The following is a 23354-nucleotide window of genomic DNA, read 5'->3' as shown; positions in this document are numbered from 1 at the left end:
CTGTGCCCCATCAGTGACCCCTTCCTCATCTTGCCCTTCTCCCCTGGCAGTGACAAGCTTCTTCTAAGGACCTGTTCTACTCTTCCTTTCTTTTGTCTCTCTCTCTCTCTCTCTCTCTCTCTCTCTCTCTCTCTCTCCCTCCTCACACACACATTACTGTTTTTTTTTTTAATTCAGAATGTTTATTTTATTATTATTTTTTATTCACTGCCACTGTATCACTGTCGTTCCATTGTTCATTGATTTGCTCGAGTGGGCGCCAGTAACGCCTCCATTCATCCCAGCCCTGAGATTTCAGCAGCCTCTCCTTACTCGTCCTTCCCAACGCTGCCGTATTGGAGGCTCTTTCAGGGTCAGGGGAATGAGACCCGTTATTATTACTGTTTTTGGCATATTGAACACGCCATGGGTAGCTTGCCAGGCTCTGCCCATTATTTTTATTCACTGTCACTGTCACTGTCCTCCCATGGTTCATCGATTTGCTCGAGCAGGCACCAGTAATGTCTCCATTGTGACAATTGTTACTGTGTTTGGCATATCAAATATGTCATGGGTAGCTTGCCAGACTTTGCCGTGTAGGCGAGATACTCTCGGTAGCTTGCCGGGCTCTCCGAGAGGGGCAGAGGAATCGAACTCGGGTCGGCCATGTTGGCTACTTGCAAGGCAAACGCCCTACCTGCTGTGCTATCGCTCATTTTATTATTATTATTATTTTTAATCACCGTGAGATACAGAGACTATAAAACCAGAGACTATAAAAACCCAGCTCCCGGAAGTGCACAGCCACATTTGCGGCTGCGCGATATCTCATTATCTAGTTCTTACTCTGGAGAACCTGGCAGCCTACCAAAAGTATCCTGCCCACACGGCAGAGTCTGGCAAACTTACTGTGGCGTGTTCAATATGCCAAAAACCAGCAACAATGATGGGTCTCATTCTCCTGACCCTGAAAGAGCCTTGAATGTGGCACTTTCTAAAATCTCAGGGCTAGGACAAAGGAGAGGACATTACTGGTGCCTGCTGGAGGAAATTGATGAACAACAGGATGACAGTGATGCAGTGATACAGTGAGATACAGTTACAAAGCTTTCCTGTTTGAGTTTCAGTCACACAATGATAGATCACCCAACCCTCCACTAGTTCACGTTCTCCACCACCAAGAACCCCAGTTCCCCACCCCCCATCCCACCCTTTCCCCTGCCTCTGTGGCAGACAATCTCCCCCATACTCTCTTTTGTATTGCTTATTATGAATAGCATAAGATGTAGCGCAGGAATGCCTGTGTGCTCCTGGAACTCCAAAAAAAAAAAAAAAGGCCCTCCCGTTGATCGTCGATTTGCTCGAGCGGGCCCAGTAACGTCTCCACTGGAGACTTTGTTGTTACTGTGTCTGGCATATCGAATACTCTCGGTAGCTTGAGAGGGGCGGAGGAATCGAACTCGGGTCGGCCATGTTGGCCGCGTGTAAGGTGAACGCCCTACCCGCTGTGCTATCGCTCCAGCCCGGAACTCCAAAATTCCAGATAATTAGAGTCCGGAGGCATCTCTGCAGTGAGCTGCTCAGTTCTGAGATTCTTTTGTGTGTCTCTGGATCGAGGCTGTTAAGGAGCTTAAGTAGCAGCCAGAGGCAACTTTGTGGGCGTGACCTCCAGGGTCCCATGGGGCCAGGGAGATGGGAAGGAGCTGCCCATCCCCTATCCCTTGAGGCCTGGAGTTTGCCATCATTAATCCCACATATCTACACTTCTCATTGGGTTCTGGGAGTTGGCGGCTGCAGGGTTTTTAGGAGGCAGGTGCAGGGACGGTTTGCTGCTTCTTTCTCTCTTGTGTTTGTATTTTGTTTGGAGGGCCTCACCCAGCAGTGCCCAGGGCCTTCTCCTGGCTCTGCCCTCAGGGATCACTCCTGGCGAGCCTTGGGGACCCTATGTGGTGCTGGAATTAAGCCTAGGTTCAGGGCTGGAGAGATAGTACAGCATGTAGGATACTTGCCTTGCTCTCAGCCATTCTGGGTTCAATCCCCAGCATCCCTTAGTGGTCCGCTCAACACCACCAGGAGGGATTCCTGAGTGGAGAATGAGGAATAATCCCCGAGCCTCACTGGATGTGTCCCTCAAACAATAACAAACAAAATGAACAAGCTGAGGTTGTCCAGTGCCCGGCACATGCCCTAACCATTGGACTATCCTCCCTGCCCCCACCAGGCTACCGTTTCTCCTCTCTTGCCTTTCTTCAGAATTTGGGCAGTGGCATTCACTCATATTTCTCATCTCTCACGTTATTTGAAATGCTGATTTTTTTTTCCCCCAGCAGAAACAGCAGATTAAATCTCTTTCCTAAGCCTGAGCCAATTCTTGGAAATACAGAATCTCGGCCATTTGTGTAATTTCTTCAATGGTGGACGGTTTATGTTTGAGTCTTTTGGAATCCTGTTTGGATGTCTTTACTGGTTTCGGTGGGTGGGGTGGGGTGGGGTGGGGTGGGGTGGGGCTACAACCAGCAGTTCTCAGGGCTAACTCCTGGCTCTGTGCTTGATGTAACTCTTGGTGGCGCTCAGGGGACCATTTGGGGTGCTGGGTATAGAAACAGGCTGGCCGCGTGCAAGGCCAGAACCTTAACCTGAACTACCCGTACTGTCTCTCTGACTCAGATGCTTCCTACTTTGGGATTTTGGTTTTACATATATTTTGCTTAGTTTTGCTTGATCAGTGTGAGATCCATTATTACAAAGTTGTTCATGATTGGGTTTCAGTCATACAATGTTCCAGCACCAACACCAGTGTACAGTTCCCACCATCAACGTCCCCAGTTTCTCTCCAGCCCTCTCCCCTTTGTTCTCCAACCCTTTCCCACTGCATGTGCGCAGACACACACACACACACACACACACACACACACACACACACACACAATCAGGTTCTATGGCAGGCACTTTCCCTTTTTTTTTTTTTTTTTTGCTTTTTGCTTTTGGGCTGGAGCAATAGCACAGCGGGTAGGGCATTTGCCTTGCATATGGCCAACCCAGCCCAGCTGGGTTCGATTCCTCTGCCCCTCTCAGAGAGCCCAGCAAGCTACCGAGGGTATCTCGCCCGCACAGCAAAGCCTGGCAAGCTCCCCGTGACGTATTCGATATGCCAAACACAGTAACAAGAAGTCTCATGATGGAGACGTTACTGGGCCCGCTCGAGCAAATCAATGAACAACAGGAGGACGGTGCTGCAGGGCTTTTTGGGTCATACCTGGTGATGCTCAGGGGCTCTGCACTCAGAGATCACTTCTGGTGGTGCTCGGAGGGCCCTATGGGATGCCGTGGGTACAAGCCATCCCCACTGTACTATTGCACCAGCTCCAGGAAGGCACTTTTCCTCTCTCTCTCTCTCTCTCTCTCTCTCTCTCTCTCTCTCTCTCTCTCTTTCTCTCTCTCTCTCTCTCTCCCCTTGCTAGATGCATGTCCCTTTACCTCCTTTCAGTGCTCAGTTCTTGTCCACAGTGATCATTTCCAGCTGTCACTGTCGTACTGGTCTCTTCTCTGTCTTCACTGCCCCGCGCCCCCTGCCCTGCCACTTGTGGCCAGCTTGTGGCTTTTGTTTCATCTTTGGAACTGGCACTCGATGATCCATAGGAGGGTGGGCAGGGCTGCTCCCCCGTGGGAGTGCCCCTCCCCAGTACTCGGCTCAGCCACCGGGCTGTGTGGTGTCCGGGACCGACTCTTAGACTGCGCTGCCTCCCAGCGGGCTTGCACCTGCTCAGGGCTTGAGGTTAAGCGCGAAGGTTATTTCCTGAGAGTTTGTGACATTTAAAAGTTATACCTATAGGAGAAGGGACTAGGAGGATAATTAATAATTGGAAAAGAGCACGTTGGACAAGAACTGAGTGTTCAAAGTAGGGAGAGGGATATTCATGATAACCTTTCAGTCTCTATATTGCAAACTACAGTGTCCAAAAGGAATGAGAGAGAGAGAGAGAGAGAGAGAGAGAGACAGAGAGACAGAGACAGAGACAGAGACAGACAGACAGACAGACAGAGACAGAGAGAGAAAGAGAGAGAGTGATGGAGCACTGTATGACTGAAACCCAGTCATGAGCAGCTTTGTAAGAGTCTGTCTCACAGTGATTCAATTAGGAAAAATAAAAATTATACCTATAGGGGCCGTAGAGATAATACTGCAGGCAGGGAACTTGCCCTCCGCACAGCCAACCCGGGTTCAATCCCCGGCACTCCGTATGGTCCCTGAGCACCGGGGTGAGCCCTGAGCACAGAATCTGGAATAAGTCGTGAGGCCGCCAGGTGTGACCCCAGAGGAGGGTGACTCCTGATGGGGCGGGGTGGGGGCCGCATGTGATACCAGGAGCTGACCCAGAGCCTCACACATGCTAAGCGTGTGCTCTGCCCCCTCTAGCCGTGGCCTCCATCCTCAGCGTCTGTTTGACTCTGAAGATAATTGAATTTAGAGGGCTGAAATGTCCCCTTGGAGCTGCATTGCTAATCCAGATCAGCTGAGTTTGAAACCCAGAAATTTCTACCCTATATCATGTCCTAATTTTCTTTTTTTCTTTTCTTTTCTTTTTTTTTTGGGAGGTCACACCCAGCGATGCACAGGGGTTACTCCTGGTTCTGCACTCAGGAATTATTCCTAGTGCTGCTCGGGGGACCATATGGGATGCTGGGAATCGAACCCAGGTCAGCCACTTGCAAGGCAAACACCCTACCTGCTATGCTCCAACCCCTTGACCTAGTTTTGATGAGCAGTTATTTGCCAATGTGCTGTTGGGGTGTAGGACACAGCCACAGTTTTCCCGACTCTGAGGTTAGCCCTGACTTCAGCTTTATTGAATTGCCGGGACCTTCATGTCCCTCTCAGAGCTTGAGGTCTAGATTCGGCGTGGGGAAGTTCCCGGGCTAGTTAGACAGCCATCATCCCTCCCATTTATCTTTTTCTTCTCTCTGTGTGTGTAAGCACCTCAGTCCTGCTCTTAGCAGATCTCAGTTCCCAACGCGGGGCCGGCAGACAGCCCAGCACGTGTCCATTAGCAAACCGGACCACGTTCCTCTTGGAGTGAGCCTGTGTACCCATTTCAATCTCTCCCAAGTTCCCCAGCCCCCCAAACCCAACGACTTTCTTACTGTGAGTTTGTGTGTGTGAGAGATCTGTGAATTTGTGTGTGTGTGTGTGTGTGTGTGTGTGTGTGTGTACACAAGCCATTTCCTCTAACCTTTTATTAAAGAAATTTGCAAAAATATTGGAAAGTCAAAAGAATCGCGCGTTGCATAATCAACCCACCACTTGACTTCGGTAATTGTTACCATTTTCCTGTATTCGCCTTTTCCGCGTGTGATTTTTTGCATCGTGTGCTATAGGACCGGATCCTTCTGAAGTAGTAATTTACATAATTCTCAGAGATCCTCGCCAAGGGATTTAATTTTAGATGCCTGCTCACACATATGTCCTGTTATTATCTCAGAATAAGGCATTAGGGAGAGAGAGAGAGAGAGAGAAGTCTAGTTTTATGATTTGGAAATATGCTGGGTTTGTAGTTTCAGGACGGAATACTAAATCGAGCGTATTTTTACTGGAGTACTACAAAGCCTAAAGAACTTGAAAAAAAAAAAGTCTTACATAGTTTGAAACCCCGAGTGACTTTATAAATTCATAGACCTGACGGTGTTTGGGTGACCTCAGTGATAAAAAATGGAGCCAGGCAGTGCAGACCCCCTGGGAATGTCTGAGGAATGTCAGTGATACATCAATCCTAGAGGCAGTTCTGGCCCAGAGTCGTGGGTGTGGAAAAAGGTATTGAAAGGTCAGAATTGTCTTCAGAAAACCAGCATCCAACATAGAATGGGGCAGGAGGGTATTTCCATGCAGTCAACCGTTCTGATTCTTTTTATCTTTGTCCCTTCCCTTCCCTTCTGCTGCCGGTGCTGGAACATCTGCTGTGGCCCTTGGCGGGGAGAAGGGGTGACATGTACTCGCAGTGGGGGTGCTCACCCTACTCTGATTCTGCTGCTGCTCACCAGGGGGCGCTGTGGCGCTTACACATGGACTGGCTGGGTGTGGGTCACTGCCTACCCAGCTCCGCACACCTTTCGTTGTACACACACACAACATACACAAACACACACACACCCGATACACACTAGAGACTGCACACCGTTGCCGTGCCAAGATTCTTAGCGGAAATGCTCGTACTAGGCTCAGCGTGTGTGGGTGGCACTGGGACCCATGCACGGCCTCCTGCTTGCAGGCAGGGGTTTTCAATCCCGGGGCCTCTCTCCCTTTTGCGGGTGGGGATGGGAGGTCCTCCCCCCTGCTATTGGGGGGGTCCCCTGGGCTCCACCCCGAAGTGCGCGGTGCTCAGGAGGGGGTGTGTGTGTGTGTGTGCAGGGCTCCCCTTGGAGCTTTCTCACCGCCTCTTGACGGCGTTTCCGCCTCATCGTGTCCTTCCTCCTGTTAGGTCCCGCTGTTCAGGTCACACCGAAGGCTCCTGTGTCAGGGCATGCAGAAGAGTTTGCTTTAGTATGCTAGCCCGTAGATATTTACCCCACCCCTTTTTTGAGGGGTTTGTTGCTGGTGCTTGGGGGAGCATGTAGTGGCCCTAGATTGTACCTTCTAGATTAATTTTATTATTATTATTATTATTAGATTGGGCTGGAGCGATAGCACAGCGGTAGGGCATTTGCCTTGCACACAGCCAGCCCGGCTGAGCCGGGTTCGACTCCTCCACCCCTCTTGAAGACCCTGGCAAGCTACTGAGAGTATCTTGCCTGCATGTCAAAGCCTGGCAAACTCCCCGTGACGTATATCGATATGCCAAACACAGTAACAACAAGTCTCAAAATGGAGACATTACTGGGCCCGCTTGAGCAAATCAATGAATAACGGGAGGACAGTGACAGTGATTATTTCATTGGGGGGCACACCTGAGGGTGCTCAGGACTTACTCCTTGCTCTGTGCTTAGGGATGACTTCTGGCAGGGATCAGGAGACCATAGAGGGTGCAGGGGATTGAACCTGGGTCAGCCAGGTTCAAGGCAAGTGCCTTGCCTCTGTGCTAGTGCTCTGACACCTGATGGTTCAGAGATGGATGATGGTCACGGTTCTCTTCTCTCTTTACCCGAGAGTATGACTTAGCACACACATGTGTGTGCACATCCACACACATACACAAACATACACATACGTATATGCAATATACACATATGCACATGTACACATACACACAGACACACATATATACATGTATACACATACACGCACATACCTACACATGTACAGAAACATACATGCATACACATGTACACACGTACACAATGCATACACATATATACACATACATAATAAACACATACACATACATAGACACAGATACACACATATACACATGCATACACATCTACACACATATGCACATATACACAGATACACACATTCAAACATACACAGATGTACAGAAGTACACACACATATACATGTATACATGCATACATACACATACATAGACACATATATACACACATACATACACACATACACATATATATACATACATACACACATGCACACACTTTCACACACAGACACATTCTCTCTCACACACACACGCACACACACACGACCAACACTATTGGGGAAGCCCTGTGTTTTGTGTCCTGTGCCTCGCTCCCCTGGTGGCCTTTGGCTCTGTCCCGGCGCTGTGTTCCCAGCTCTGTTGCCTGCCCTGAGCTGCGGTGTGATGCATGACCCCGAGCGGCTCTCCTGGGGCCCGCGGGTCCTGCCTTCTGTGCTTGTGCCTTTAAATTTCGGTGGACGTCAGATTGATTTCTGCATGGCTGCGGGGCAGGTCTCCTGTCAGGCTGCTGCCTGTTTGCCAAATGCGATTAGCAGACATGCTTGAAACATGTGGTGACTACATGAGGCCAACTGTTCGTGCATGTGTGTGTGTGCATAGAAGCGGGTCTTGAAGCTTCACTCTTTAGCAGGAACAGGAGTTAGGAATCTCTGCGTGGCATTTTCTGAATGTGGGTGGTCCCCCATACACCCATTCCCCCTGGTTGGTGGAACTGTCGGTTTCCTAGAAGCTTTGGGTGCCATCCGGTGACGTGACACTTTCTATTTTGTACACTAAGGCAGGTAATTTTTTTAAAGGAGATATGTTGATCCCAGTTTAATTCCCAGCACTATCATAGGAGTCATATAGGGTCCCGGGGCTGAGGTCTCTAAGCCTACCCGGATTGGGACTGGACCTTTTCCACCCAGACCCCCCATCTTCCAGTAGGTAGGCGTCACACCCACCAGCTGCTGCCAGTGCCAGGTTGGTCCCATCAATGGCCAAGGTGCAGAGACTATAAAACCCAGCTTCCAGAAGCACGCGGCCGCATTTGCGGCCGTGTGACATCTTATTATCTTATTTTTCCTTTGGAGAACCTGGCAGGCTACCAAAAGTATCCCACCCGCACGGCAGAGTCTGGCAAACTTCCTGTCTCGTACTCAATATGTCAAATACCAGTAACAATGATGGGTCTCATTCTCCTACTCCTGAAAGAGCATTGAAATGGCTCTTTTAAAATCTCGGGGCTAGGAAGAAGGAGACGTTACTGGTGCCTGCTTGAGGAAACTGACGAACAGGATGATCGTGATCATGATATAGGAGTAACTCTTCAGCACCACCAGGAGTGAGTCCTGAGCACAGAGCCAGGAGTGAGCCCCGAGCACTGCCACCAGGTGTGGTGGCCCAAAAATCAAGAGAAAAAAAAAAAGTATCATAAGCACTGTGAGCCTCTGATGTCTTTTGTTTTTGGGTCACACCCAGTGATGCTCTGGGGAGCTATGCTGAGGAATTACTCCTGACAGTGCTCAGGGACCGTATGAAATGCCGGGGATAGAACCCGGTTTGGCAGCTTGCAAGGCAAAAGCCCTCCCCGCTGGACTGTCACTCCAGCCCCTGATCTCTCACTTGTATTTAAGGCCATTCGGTGGCGCATTCGGCCAAGCAGAGCGAGCTGTTGGCAGAGCAAGGGCTTCTGATGCAGAACCCTGCCTCTCAGCAGCCTCAAAAATGCAGTCGCCGCGGCCAGGAACGCAGGCTCCGTGGACACCCGGTACTTTGCAAAATCACAAAATGATTCCGAAGGGCTGCTCCTGGCTTTGCGCGATGGAAACATTCCCGTGGTGGCCGGGAGACGGGGAGCTCGCTGCCGCGGGTGCGGGCCTGCCTCCGGCCCCGTCCACGCGCGTAGCCTCTCTTCAGCGATCTGGGGGCCACTTGGTGGTCGTTGTGGAATGCGGGCTGCGCTGCCGTCGGGGTGGGGGTGGGGGGGAACAAGCTTCCCTCCTGGCGGCCCGTGGAAAACCACAGTCTGGTTAAGGCTGCATCATAGCCTTCTACCAATGGAAAAAAATGAACATGATGAGGGTGTGTAGCTCGCAGACAAAAATACATGCAGCATTGCACAGGAGCTGTTTTTAGCTCCCGGCGGCCGAGCCTTGGAAGCAACGGGCTGTTTCCTGGCTCACCATGGGCGGGGAGAAGAAAGCGTCCCCGCGGCGGTGGCAGTGGCGAGAGTCTGGCTTTGCAAAACTTTTCCTCCTCCTGGAAAGGCCCTGAGAGAGAACAAAGAGTGGGCTCCCTCTGCAGGCTTGACAAAAGGTGAGTCTTTGCTTCTCTCCCTTCCCGAGAGACTGCAGGCTGTGGTGCTAGAGAAGTGGCCGTTTCTGGAAACGGCCCGGCAGGTTTCCTGGTCCGCTTCCTTAGCTTTGTTTGACGTCTCTCTGTGCTCCGGCGGCTCTGCTCAGGCTGGCGTGGGGAAGGCAGTGTTCCCCTTCCCTCCGTTCCCGGGCTGCCGTCTGCCCTTCAGGGTGGCCGTCCCTTCCGTTTGTTCATGAACGAGTTCTCTAAAGTCTAATGTTCATTTTTCCTGCTCTCACAAGGAAGTCCCGTTTCTTCCCATCCTGGGAAAGCGTGATCTGTAATTCTCTCTCTCTCTCTCTCTCTCTCTCTCTCTCTCTCTCTCTCTCTCTCTCTCTCTCTTCAGCTTCATTCTTTTAAGGCACAAGGGACATGAGGTAGACAGTGCTGGGTCGTTTCCGGCTCTTCTAGAAACTGCACCGGTCCCTGCCTTTGCCTTAGGTGAGCACTGCGGATCGAGTCCCTTTTCAGCCTTGCAGTTGAATGTTCATTGTTGATTAGCGTTGGACCTTGGTGTTGGGCTGTAAGTTCTGGACAGGAAAGGGAGTCCTTGTCGTGAGTGGGCTAGTTTGTTTAGAAGGTCTGATTTGGGCCGTCAGCCCTCCTGTCTGCCCATTGATTTGGCGTCTGCCCCGGACACGGGGTCTCTCAGCAGGATTTTGGGGGGGATGTGAAGGAGGGAGTCTGGCCTGACCTGGTTCTTCCTCAGCTTTACTGTACTGTGGCCCAGCTTGTAATTCTCCGAAAATTGGTAGGTAGGGTGACGGAAATAGGAAGCTTTATTGAAGTCACTGTAAGTGGGGAGATTATTTATAGAGTTTCTGGAAAGTGACCAGACAGCTGAATAGCTGCTGGAGTTTTTCTGAGCATGTTTGTGATTTTGTATGAAATTTGGGTGAAGTGAGGTGCAGGGCTGTTGGGAGGTGTGGGGAGGGTTGTATAGGGGTTGTCTTTTCTGTGGGTTTGTCATTGCATCTTTTTTTTTCTTTTTGGGTCACACCCAGCGATGCACAGGGGTTACTCCTGGTTCATGCACTCAGGAATTACCCCTGGCCATGCTCGGGGGACCATATGGGATGCTGGGAATCGAACCCGGGTCGGGCCGCATGCAAGGCAAACGCCCTACCCGCTGTGCTATCACTCCAGCCCCGCATCTGTTTTTTGAATTTTGTTTTGTTTTGCTTTTTGGGTCACACCCCGCGATGCTCAGTGGTTACTCCTGGCTCTGCTCTCAGAGCCTGGCGGTGCTTGGGGGACCCTATGGGATGCTGGGGATTGAACCCGGATCAGCCGTGTGTACAGGGCAAATGCCCTCCCTGCTGGGCTGTCGCTCCAGCCCTGTGTCATTGCGTCTGGCCTGTTGTTACCCTTCCATCACAAAAATGTCGTTTTGGGGTGGAGGGAAGAGAGCGCTGGCAGAAGTTTGGGTGAAGTGAGGTGCAGGGCTGTCGGGGGGCGGGGGTTGGGGGCATTGTATGGGGGCTGTCTTTTGTGGGTTTGTCATTGCATCTGTTTTTCCCTTTTGTTTTGTTTTGCTTTTTGGGTCACACCTAACGATGCTGAGGGGTTCTTCCTGGCCCTGCACTCAGGAATCACTCCTGGCGGTGCTCGGGGGACCATATGGGATGCCGGGGATCGAACCCAGGTCATCTGCATGCAAGGCAAACACCCTCTCCGCTGGACTGTCACTCCAGCCCTGTGTCACTGCATCTGGCCTGTTGTTACCCTTCCATCACAAAAATGTCATTTTTGGGTGGAGGGCGGAGAGCGCCGGCAGGGAGGGAGGTGGGTGATGGGAGCAGCATGGGGACCCTCTTCCTGGCTGCTTTTGGTGGGAATCTACAAAATCCTGCTCCCAACACTGAGAGGCACCCTCAGTTCGGGGGGTGGGGGGGCGTGGCAGCCCTCCTTCCCCACCAGATTCACTCTTGCCCGTGACTTTTATTTGGGGGGTTTGGGGCCACAGCCAGCTCAGGGGTCCTTCCTGGATGAACCCCTTGGAATGCCGGGAATCATACCAGCCTAGCACCACCCCTGTCACCCTGGCGACTTCGGTTCTGAGCAGATGCCCTGAAGACCCGCTTTGACCAACGCCCACCAGGCTTGCTCTCTGCTGGGGCAAGAGAGCCAAGGGACAGCCCGCAGCCCCCCCTTTCCCCTCCGCGCACACTGGCCGGGCAGGGGCCCTGGGACGCCAGCGAGGAGGGATCGGGTTCCCTGCCAGGAGACTCCCCCCAGAGTGCTCCTCAGGAAGTCACTTGGTGCCACAGTGGATCCCATCTAGGCCGGCCCAGATCTTGCTTGAGAAGAACCAGGTGTCGTGGTTTCCGGGCTGAGTGTCCCCCTGGCGGAGCCAGTGCCAGAGGGTCCTGCTCCTGCCTGTCCTGCTGGCCTCTTTTCTGACCCTCCATGCATAGTTCACGCAGAGCTAAGAGCCAGCTGAGGTTTTTCAAAAAGCCCTCTCGGGGCCGGAGCGGTAGTACAGCCGGTAGGACACTTGCCTTACATATGATCGACCCGGGTTCAATCCCCAAAATCCCATAGGGTCCCCTGAGCACCGCCAGGAGTAATTCCTGAGTGCAGAGCCAGGAGGAAGCCCTGAGCCTCGCCGGGTATGACCCAAAAAGACAAACAATACAAAACAAAACAAAAAACCCTCTCCTTATGGGGCTCCCCAAGGGACCTCTGAGTGGTCCCTGATGTGTCTGCGTCCCGGCCCAGTGGTGCTGGACACCCTCAGGGCCACCCTGGCAGGGCTCGGGGGTCAGAGGGAGCACTGGGGGTTTGAGCACTCAGGGCATGTGCTCCAGCCCACTGAGCTGTTCCTCTGTTTGACGTTTGGGCCACACCCGGTGGTCCTCAGGGCTTATTCCCGCCTCTGTGCTCAGGGACTTGTGGAGTGCGGGGGAACATTTTTGTGGTCGCGGAGATTGAATTGGGGTCGACTGCCTGCCAGGCAAGCACTGTGGCCCCTGCTCTCTCTCTTCAGCCTGCATTTTCTTTTTGTGGAACAATGAGAACTAGTCCTTTCGGGACTTCGCTTTTCAGTGGTGATTTCATTTCTTCGTGAAATAATGAGGTGCCAGACGAGCCAGGTACCAATGGCTCTCCTCAGGTTCAGGCTCACACAGGGCTTGGGGTTTGCAGCTTGCATGCTGCTGATCCCAGCTTGGTCCTCAGCATCTCATGCTCCCCCGGGTATTTCTGAGTGCAGTACTAAAGCCCCCAAACACCCCTGACTGTGGCTCCGGGGGCCCCGCTTGGTGGCCCTGAGCTCTGGTGTTGGACCGTGGGGGCGCAGTGAGCTGGGAATGTTTGGGATGGGCTCTGGGTCTTCTGAGCACTGCTCGGAAATGCCCCTACCCCACCCCATATGCCCCCCGGAATTGCTTTGCTCGATGTATGAAAAAGAGGATAAACGAACAGAATAAAAGAAGCAGCAATGATATTAAAGCCAGGGAGAGGTTCTGCGGCTCAGCAGATGACGCTGCATTTTTGGTTGCTGCCGACTCCTGGTCGTCCATGACCGAGTCACAGAGAGTCCTGGGTCTTTGTCAGTCGGCTCTCCAGGGGCAGAGATGATGAGACAGTCTTTTTTGGGGGGTCACATTCAGCAATGCACAGGGGCTACTCCTGGTTCATGCACTCAGGAATTATTCCCGGCGGTGCTCGGAGGACTATATGGGAATCGAACCCTGGCTGACTGCATGCAAGGCAAACACCCTACCCACTATTCTATCACTCCAGCCCCGATGATGAGATGATCTTGATGGCAGGCAGTGCCCCGGGGAATATGGTCAAACATGTTCCCAGGATGGAGGGACAGCGCGCTGGGAACGTATCTCACACACCACGTCCAGGGAACTGCTGGTCTGGAGAGTGACCGTGACAGGTGCGCAGGGGCCCACGGCTCAGCCCGTGGACCAGCGCTGGTGGGTTGGTGAGTGGCAGTGTGATAGTGGGTGTCCTGCTGTGCCTTCCAGACACTCCCTGTTTCTGATCAGGGAGTCCTTCACACAGCCCAATGTAGCTTTGCATCCTAGTGTATCTGTGAGCAAACACGCACAGACGTCCATGAACACATTCAGTTACATCCCTCTCCTCCCTTCCGCCCTCCTCTCTCTCCTCTCTCCTCCTTCCCTCCCTCTTCTCTTCTATCTCCTTCTCTCCCACCCTTTCTCCTTTCCTTAACGGTTCCTTCTTGCTTACTGCTTGATAGCTTTACATTCCTAGTCTGAAACAGAGACTTTGGTTTTCCTTGTATCTTAACGAAGTTCAGAGCAAGGCATTTGGTGAATCCCCCCTTCTGTCCACTGCCGCTGGAGGGGAATTTTAGGTGAGTGCTTCTTTTTTTTTTTTCCTTTTTGGGTCACACTCGGTGATGCACAGAGGTTACTCCTGGCTCTGCACTCAGGAATTACTCCTGGAGGTGCTCAGGGGACCATATGGGATGCTGGGATTCAAACCTGGGTCGGCCGTGTGCAAGGCAAGTGTCCTACCTTCTGTGCTATCACTCCAGCCCCAGGTGAGTGCTTTTTTCTAGAAGCCGTTCTGATTTGACTGCACCCGCAGTCTCTCCTGGCTCCGCTCAGATGGAGACCCCGGTGTCCACCATGATCCTAGTTCCGTGGAAGCCGAGTAGATGTGGGGGCTTTCTACCTTGCAAGAAGAAGAAACGGCCAGATAATGCCGCATCCCTAGAGCGGGACAGACGCCACTGGCCATCTGCCTGGGCATGGGGGGTGACCGGTGCTGCAGGTGGTATAGGAAGAAACCAATCCAGGGCATATGTGGGAATAAAGTGGAGGTTTAAATATCCCAGTCATGGGGCTGGAGTGATTCGACAGCGGGGAGGGCATTTGCCTTGCATGTGTCCAACCCAGGTTTGACCCCCAGCATCCCACTGGGTTCCCCAAGTACCGCCAGGAGTGATTCCTGAGTGCAGAGCCAGGAGAAACCCCCCCAACCCCCTCCAAAAAAAAAAAAGATTGTGGTGACTTTAGACAGCGTTAGAAAGCAACTGAGGTGGTGGCGTGTGGGCACAGCCCATCTCTTCTGTTGAAGAATTGTTGGGTGGATGGAAACCGAGATATGAAGACAGAGACCCACAGGACTCGAGGCCCTGGGTGGAAAGACCGAGGCTAAATGTCCAGTGGCCGTAAGGGGCTGAGAAGTGGGACTGGTGGGAGAGGAGATCAGACTCGTCCCAGCCCTCTCCTGTCCTGCTGGGCGGTGGCAAAGGCAGTGCAGAGCAGTGGAAGGACCAGCAGTGGTCAGAGCAGTCGCCCACCTCCCCAACCCTGTGCTGTAAGCAGTGGACAGCAACAGCTGCAGGATGGGGTATGTCCATCCCGCAACTCTTACTGAGTGTGCATGGAGCTGGGGTCACGGCGAATGGAGAACCACTGGGCACTTTCTGTTCTTTTCTTTTTTGGCCTTTTGGACCACACCTGGGTTCCTCCTGGCTCTGCACTCAGGAATCACTCCTGGTGGCACTTGGGGACCATATGGGATGCCAGGGATCAAACCTGGATTGGCCACAGGTCAGGCAAATGCTGCTATTGCTCTAGCCCCACTAGGCAATTCTTTTTTCTTTTTTTTTTTTTTATTAGTGAGACCTCATGCGGTACAGTTGTAGACTTACAAATTTTTGTGCTTGGGTTTCTATTATACAGTGATCAAATATGAAAACCTGGGAGTAAATCACTGACCAGACTTCTTCCCTTTCCTTTCCTTCCTGTGGGATTCATGGAAGAAGAAAAAATAAATGGAAGCTTTAAAAACATAGTGACAAACAGTTCGTCAGGGGTCTTCTGGTCCTAGCGCCTACTGCACCCACATGCACACACACATATGTACACATGCACACACACGCACACACATGTGTTCATCCACACACACGTGCACACACGTGTGTACACACACGCTCACACACGCACACACATGCATGCATGCACACAGACACGCACACACGCATAGGCACACACACACATAGACACGCACACATAGACACATGCACACATATAGACACATGCACACATACACACACATGTGCTTGCACTCACACACACCCGCACACACATAGACACACATACATGCCCATGAACACACAAACACACACACACACACATTCTCTAGTGTTTCCCACATCTCTCTCCTGGTACACGTGAGACTCTCCCCTCTCCTAGCCCTGCCCAGCCACTGCCGTTGAGAACTCGTCCCTCACTCTGCCATGTTAGATTGTTCTACAGTGGTATATGGGGCACCCACCAACACCGCCATCCCTGCTACCAGCACCACGGCCACCACCCCAGCCCCCACCATCAGCCCTGCCTCCACCATCCGGCTCCTCCGTCCCCTGCACAGCGTCTTGTCTGTGTTCAGGCCTGTGGCCGCATCCCAGCCACGCTCTCCAGCCTGCCTTGCCCCGCAGGTCCCGGCCAGGCTCACTCTGAGAAGTCCCGCAAGCTCCATGCCTCCTGACTTTTTTATGGTGGGGTGAGGGGGGCATACCTAGTGATGCTCAGGGCTTCATCCTGGCTCTGCACTCAGGAGTCACTCCTGGCGGTGCTCAGGGGACCATATGGGATGCTGGGAATCGAACCCGGGTCGCCCACGTGCAAGGCAAACGCCCGACTCCTCCCTGTGCTATCTCTCCAGCTCCTCACTCCCCTTTATTTTTGCTGTGGCTTTGGTTTTGGTACCACTCCCAGCGATGCTCAGGGCTTACTCCTGGCTCTGTAGTCCGGAATCACTCCTGGTGATGCTTGGTGGACCATATGGGATGCTGGGGATCGAACACAGATTGGCCGTTTGTATTTTGAATACAAACCAGGCGCCCTACCCACTGCACTATCTCTCTGGCCCCCATGTGTATCCTCTTTCCTTAAGTATCTGCAAGTATCTTCTCTCTCCCCGCCTCCCGTATCCGGGCTCAGCAGGTGTAAATGAGAGCCAGGTGTGAACACCTCTCCAGGAGTTCTAAAGAGAAGCTGGCCAATGCTGGCCCTGCCCAGATTGCATTGGGCGGGGGGTGGGGGGGTGGGGGGGAGCCACCTTTATTTTTTAATTTTTAAATTTTTTTTTCTTTTTGGGTCATACCCGGCAATGCTCAGGGCTTACTCCTGGCTAATGCACTCAGGAATTACTCCTGGCGGTGCTCAGGGGACCATGTGGGATGCTGGGAATCGAACCCGGGTTGGCTGCGTGCAGGACTACTGCCCTCCCAGCTATCGCTGTGCTATCGCTCTGACAACACCTTATCATTACTGTCTGCTAAAGTGCTCATCACCTTTGCTGCACTTCTGATACTTGGTGTTCATTTTCCCTGATGCATTGCTCATACCTCTCTAATATGATTCGTGGCGTGGGATCGGGGACAGTGGCTTTCCCACCGTATCCCTGGGCCCTGGCAGAGGGTCGGGCACCGAGCGGCTCTTCTGTGACTCTCTGCTGTGTTCAAGTGTGTGCTGGGGCTCCCACAGCCTATCAGAGGCGCCCAGGAACACCCAGATGGCCCTGTATTTGGTTTCACTTTATTTTTTCAAGATACGTCATTGCACGCTTCTGAGCTCAAGAGCCAGGAATAGCCCCTGAGCACTGCTAGGCGTGGCCTGAGCCCTTCCCCCACGTGTCATTGTTACTGGGGTATCATGGTGACGAGAGCGTTAGGTCCATGCCTTGGATGGACAGCGATGCTCCATCTCCCCACCCCCAAGTGCTCCCTGTCACTGCCCTTCCCTCTGCTCCCTCCATCCCTCCCGCCCCCACCACACTTCAGTAACCTCAGGTTTGTTGTCAGAACAAACAAGGGTTTGCTTTCACCAGACGCTGGGCACTTCCCAGCCCTGGACACTGCCCAACCCGGCTCCATTTCTCCCCACAGAGTGGACAGGCTGCATGCCGCTTCTGACTCACTGCTCGGTGCTCACCCCCTTTCACCCATCCACGGCCTTGCGGAAGGCCCGGCCTCAGCCTTTCTCTCGAGAGTCTTCCTCCCTTGTGGCTCCGGCCCGCCGCTTCTTACCCACTCGTCTGTCTGTCCTCACCTTCCGGGTGCTTGCAGGACCTGCTCTCGTCCGGGGATGCAGGTGCACCATTGTCATCTCATCGGAAGGGTTTTGTGTGCGTGGGTTAGGATCAAGGCAGTGGAATTGCTGGGTCCTATGGGAGTTAATTTTCAATGTTTCTGGTTTTTTGTTTGGGGGCCCCTCCTGGCGGTACTTGGGGCTTACTCTTGCCTCCGAATGCAGGAATCCCTCCTAGTGGTGCTCATATGGGGATCGTATGGGGTGCCAGAGGTCGAACTTGGTCAGCAGTATGCAAGGCAAGTGTCCTCCCTGCTGAACTCTGGCCCAATTTCTTTCTTTTCTTTTCTTTTTTTTTTTTTTCTTTTTGGGCCCGGCTGAGCCTGGTTCGGTTCCTCCGCCCCTCTCGGAGAGCCACCGAGAGTATCTCGCCTGCGCAGCAAAGCCTGGCAAACTACCCGTGGCATATTCAATATGCCAAACACAGTAACAACAAGTCTAACAATGGAGATGTTACTGGGCCCGCTTGAGCAAATCGATGAACAACGGGAGGACAGTGACAGTGACAGTGCTTTTTGGACCACACCCAGTGATTCTCAGGTGTTACTCCTGGTTCTGCATTCAGGAATTACTCCTGACGGTGCTTGAGTAACAATATGGGATGCCGGGGATCGAACCCAGGTTGGCCGTGTGCAAGGCAAGCGTCCTATCTGCTGTATTATTTCTCCGACACCCAGTTTCTAATTTTCTGAGATGTACTGTTTTCTGTGGAGGCTGAGGCGGCCTCTATACGCGAATCCTTTCACCCAGTGCCACCAGGATGTTGGGATTTGCCTTCCCTGGTGCTCAGGGACCACAGGGACTTTGCCATGTGCCTGCTGACCTTCTGTGTGTCTCTGTCCCGAGTGGGGGAGGGTGTCTCTTCAGTGCCGCTCCCATTCTTGGATGGGGGCTTGCCTCTTGTTAATGAGCATACAGGATCGCTTTATCACCTTGGCAAATTTTCCTTTGGCTGTTCGGCAGGGTTGTCTTTTTGAATTTAGCCCTTTATCCTTTTACAGCGCAAAACTTGATGTCATGTCTTTTATTTTTAAAATGTGGGTCTTCCATTTTTACTTCATGATACAGTTCCTTATAATGGAAATTATTCTTGTTCTGAAAATAAGTTACTATTTTTTTAGCTTAAACTGTCCAACTCAGGTCATATCATGGGTTTGACCTACTATATCCTTGATCAGATTATTGGGGCACTTTTGGAATTCCTTGGTGTTAGATCAGATCGGAACCTTGGTGCCCTGCCTCTGACTCCACACTTGGTCCTGATCCCCCCTGTCTCACCCCAAAGCTCTCAGGAGACAGGGTCTAAGTTATAATTAATATTTGAGATAATGACCATGAAGTGTCACGGTCATTTTCGGTGGGGAAAATGCTCTATTTTTTTGCAATGTGCTTTGCAGAGCAGAGTTACAGACTAATGTCATGGCAACCCTAAGGGTCTACGGTTAACCTCAAATGCCAGTTTTTTTTTTTTTCACCCTCATCTGCCCCTCCCCAGTAGTGGACCCCTTTGCTGCCTGGAAAAAGAATTTTTCAGAGGGGCAGAGATGGGAAACATTGGGAGCCTGGAAATTAGATTGTACTTTTTAAAAAAAAAAAAATTCATGGGATAACGATCACGATCACGACCATCCTGTTGTTCGTCGATTGCCTCAAGCAGGCCCCAGTAATGTCTCCTTCGTCCTAGCCCTGAGATATTTAAAAAAGTGCCATATTCAAGGCTCTTTCAGAGTTAGGAGAATGAGACCCTTCATTGTTACTGGTATTTGGCATATTGGGTACGCCACGGGGAGTTTGCAAGACTCTGCCATGTGGGCAGGTTACATTCAGTAGCCTACCAGTTTGTCCAAAGTATGGGATAACATTAGCTTAGAAAGTGTAGACTAGGGTTTGGAGTTTTATAAAATGTATATAATAGCCTAAAATTATTCTGCTGTCATGCATATGTCAAAAAATAAAAGATTAAAAAAAACCCTGGTGTGATGCTTGAGTCCTCTCTGTGCCTTACAATGATCAAATTATTAGTCAAATTATTAACTCCTGGAGGCCATTGCCCCTTTTGTAAACGAACATGATTTTGCAGGAATTTGGGGTGTCAGCTCTTAGTAACTTTTTTTTCTCCCAACTTTAGGCATTGGCATTCATTTTTCCCTGTCAATGACAGCATTTAAACTATAAATACTACTCCTTTTTTCCCCCGGAAAATGTCTCTAAGGCACTGTCTGAAGTCTTATAAATGATGATATGCTTGAAGGAAAGATTTGGTGTGACTTTAGTTGCATGTCTGTGCATAGCTAAAGCTTCTGGACAGCTAGACACAAGTACGGCCCGACCAAAGTTCCCCCTGGGGTCCGTGCCCTGCCTAGTTGGAGTCGATCATCGGCCATCGAGGAGGGTGAGGAAAACACATCTGTACCGGAGAGGGGAAAGAAATGTGTGGTTTCGTCTGTTCTTTTTTTTACTTAAATGGAACACTGTATAATGAAGGAATATTCTGCCAAGAATAACCGGTGCAATTACCGTGGTATATTTTGCTTAAAAAAATCTCACTGAGGTTTAGGGGTCAGCTTTGTGCTTCTGCTCCACTGCTGCCAGGGCCGTGTCTGGGGGTCCCCGAAGCACGTGGACAGCTACGTGATCACCAGTGCATTCTCATAGAAGGTTTTGGTGGAAACTCTGGGAAGGGCTAGCAGCCACCTCAGCTGGCTTTTAGTGGAATGGCTCGTGTTTGTAAAAGTTAAAGAAGATGAACAGAGAGGCCCCGAGAGCAAGGAAGGCTTGCAAGTAGAAGACCTGGGTTCAATCCCTGGCATCCTTTGTGGTCCCCCAAGCCCCACCAGAAGTGACCCCTGAGTACAGAGCCAGGTGTGAGACCTGAGCATCATTGGGGTGTGACTCAAAATAAGTGGAAAGAATAAAACAAAAGTATTTAGTATATTAAGGGAGAGAGGGGTATAAGCCAGCTCATCGTGATGACTGCTGTTCAGAAGTCCCCTTCAAAATATCACAGCCGGGCTGGAGTGATAGCACAGTGGGTAGGGCGTTTGCCTTGCACATAGCCGACCTGGATTCGATTCCCAGCATCCCATATGGTCCCCTGAGCACTGCCAGGACTGATTCCTGAGTGAAGAGCGAGGAGTAACCCCTGTGTATCGCCGGGTGTGACCCCCTCCCCCCCAAGCAGCAAAAAATAAATAAATAAAAAGAAATTACCACACCCATCATTCGAAATCATGTCCACCCCAAGGCTAGGTTGGCTGAGTTTGGATGAGACTGAAAGGCAGCTTTCAGGCAAAGGCAGGGTGGGCTTGAACGTGTGATGCATTAGGAAACCCCAGACTAGAACCACAAGATGAAAATGTGTGAAATCCACTAGGGGAAAAGGCAGCTCAGATAGAGAAGGGAGCACCAAATAAAGGATGCTGGGAGGATCCTCCCAGGATGGGAGATGCATGCTGAAAGTAGACTATAGACCGAATATGATTGCCACTCAATGCCTCTTTTGCAAACCACAGCACCCAATAGGAGAGAGAGAACAAAAAGGAATGCCCTGCCACAGACGTTGGGTGGGATGGGGGGGGAGGGATACTGGGATCCATGGTGGTGGAAAATGGGCACTGGTGGAGGGATGGGTACTTGATCATTGTATAACTGAAACCCAAACACAAAAATTTGTAAGTCTACAACTGACCTCATGGTGTTTCACTAATAAAAGTTTAAAAAAATTTTTTTAAATTAATTTTAGGGAAGGTAACATATACTGTGTGGCTACTGTAAAAGTATATATATTTATTTTGTCAAAATCAGAAAAGATTTTAAAAGAAAAAAAAAAAGAAAATGTGTGAAATCTTGGTCATCACCAGATCGGGTTTTTTTTTTTTTTAACTTAGGGTAAGTGTGTAATTTTGTTTGAAAAGTTAATTAAAAAAAACATCCAGGGTGACCGGAGCTGTAGTAAAGTGGGTAGGGTGTTGGCCTTGCATGTGTCCAACCCGGGTTTGGTCCCAGGGATTCCCCTATGGGCCCCTGGAACACAGACAGAGCCAGGAGTAAGACCTGAGCACTGCCGGGTATGACCCCCAAAACCGGACAAACAAAAGGAATCCCTGAAATATTTTCAGTTTCTTGGAAAGCTCAGATGTCACGAGGCCTCCCGACTTCCTGGCATTCCAGAAACATACCAGGCATGTCTGTGGGCTCACAGAGCCTCGAGCTGTCAGGAACTCTCCCTGACCAGGCAGGGGTTTCCTGTGGATAAGCAGTTCCCGGGGGCAGAAGGATGTGCTGATCTGGGGGAGGGATCGGACCCCATGTCCGCCTGCCCCTCACATGCATACGTATACTGGAGCGGCCCCAGATTGTCATGGTGCCTTGGGGACCCCCTTCACTGGGGCTCCCCCAGATCCGGCCGACACTCAGAGCTTCCCCTTGCCATGCCCATCCCGGGCCATTGTGGGCTCGCCCCCGCCGTCCCTCGTGGTCCAGATGTGTCCCTGGGAGATGGTGACTCACCCCGGGGTGCTTCTGCAGACAGGGAGATGGGGAGGCGCAAAGGGTGACAGGCAGATGACTCTGGGAGTGTCCCCGGCTAGGAAGTGAGGGCAACTGAGGCTCAAGTCGAGAGAACAGATGCCCAGGAGTGAATATCATTTGGAGTCCAAATGAACTCCCAAGTTACAAAAGCATAATGTTAACTGTCTTCCTGCATCTGTCCAAAAAGGACTTTGTTCTGAATTAACTAAGCAAAGGACTTAAGGAGAAGAGAAAAGCAATGTTTACAAGTTAACAGAGTCTGATTAGCAGGTAAAGGTGTTTGACCGGTTGGGGAAACAGCACTGGAGCACTGGAGCACTGTTCTCCCGTTCATCAAGTTGTTCGAGCGGGCCCAGTAACGTCTCCATCGTGAGACTTGTTGTTACTGTGTTTGGCATATCGAATACGTCACGGGGAGCTTGCCAGGCTTTGCTGTGCGGTAGCTAGCCGGGCTCTCCGGGAGGGGCAGAGGAATCGAACCTGGGTCAGCCAGGTCGGCTGCGTGCAAGGCAAATGCCCTACCGATGTGCTATCGCTCAGAGCATAAAGAAAGAGGTTACAAATAAACACAGAGGAATGGGAGCACTGTGATGGGAGTAACCCAATAAACCTAAGCTCCCTGTGGCAAGGCAGAAAGGATAAACCAATGTTATCCTACACCCCTCCCCCACCTCCCTTTCCTTTCTAAACCCAACCCTGGGCCTGCCTGCACACAGTCCTCTGCATTCCCTCCCTCGGTACTTGTGGGTCAGCCGGGTTAGCCATTCGTGCCATTGTTTGCCCTCCTGCCTTTTACAGGGGGCAGAATCCTGTTCTGTTCTTCCGTTAATTATTATTATTATTATTATTTTACAAGTTAGGTGCTTTGTTTGTTACTGGATTTTGGTTTGTTCATTTTTAACCACACCTGGTGGTGCTCAGGAATCACTCCTAGGGGAACTCAGAGGACTGTATGTGGTGTCGGGGATTGGACCCATGTTGGCTGCGTGCAATGCAAGACAAATGCCCTAACCACTGCGCTGTCTCTCTGGCCCTTTGGCTGAATTCCTTCTGG

Source organism: Sorex fumeus, unplaced genomic scaffold, assembly GCF_029834395.1.
Source record: "Sorex fumeus unplaced genomic scaffold, SorFum_2.1 ptg000061l, whole genome shotgun sequence".
Lineage (NCBI taxonomy): Eukaryota > Metazoa > Chordata > Mammalia > Eulipotyphla > Soricidae > Sorex > Sorex fumeus.
This window is presented reverse-complemented; position numbering follows the sequence as displayed.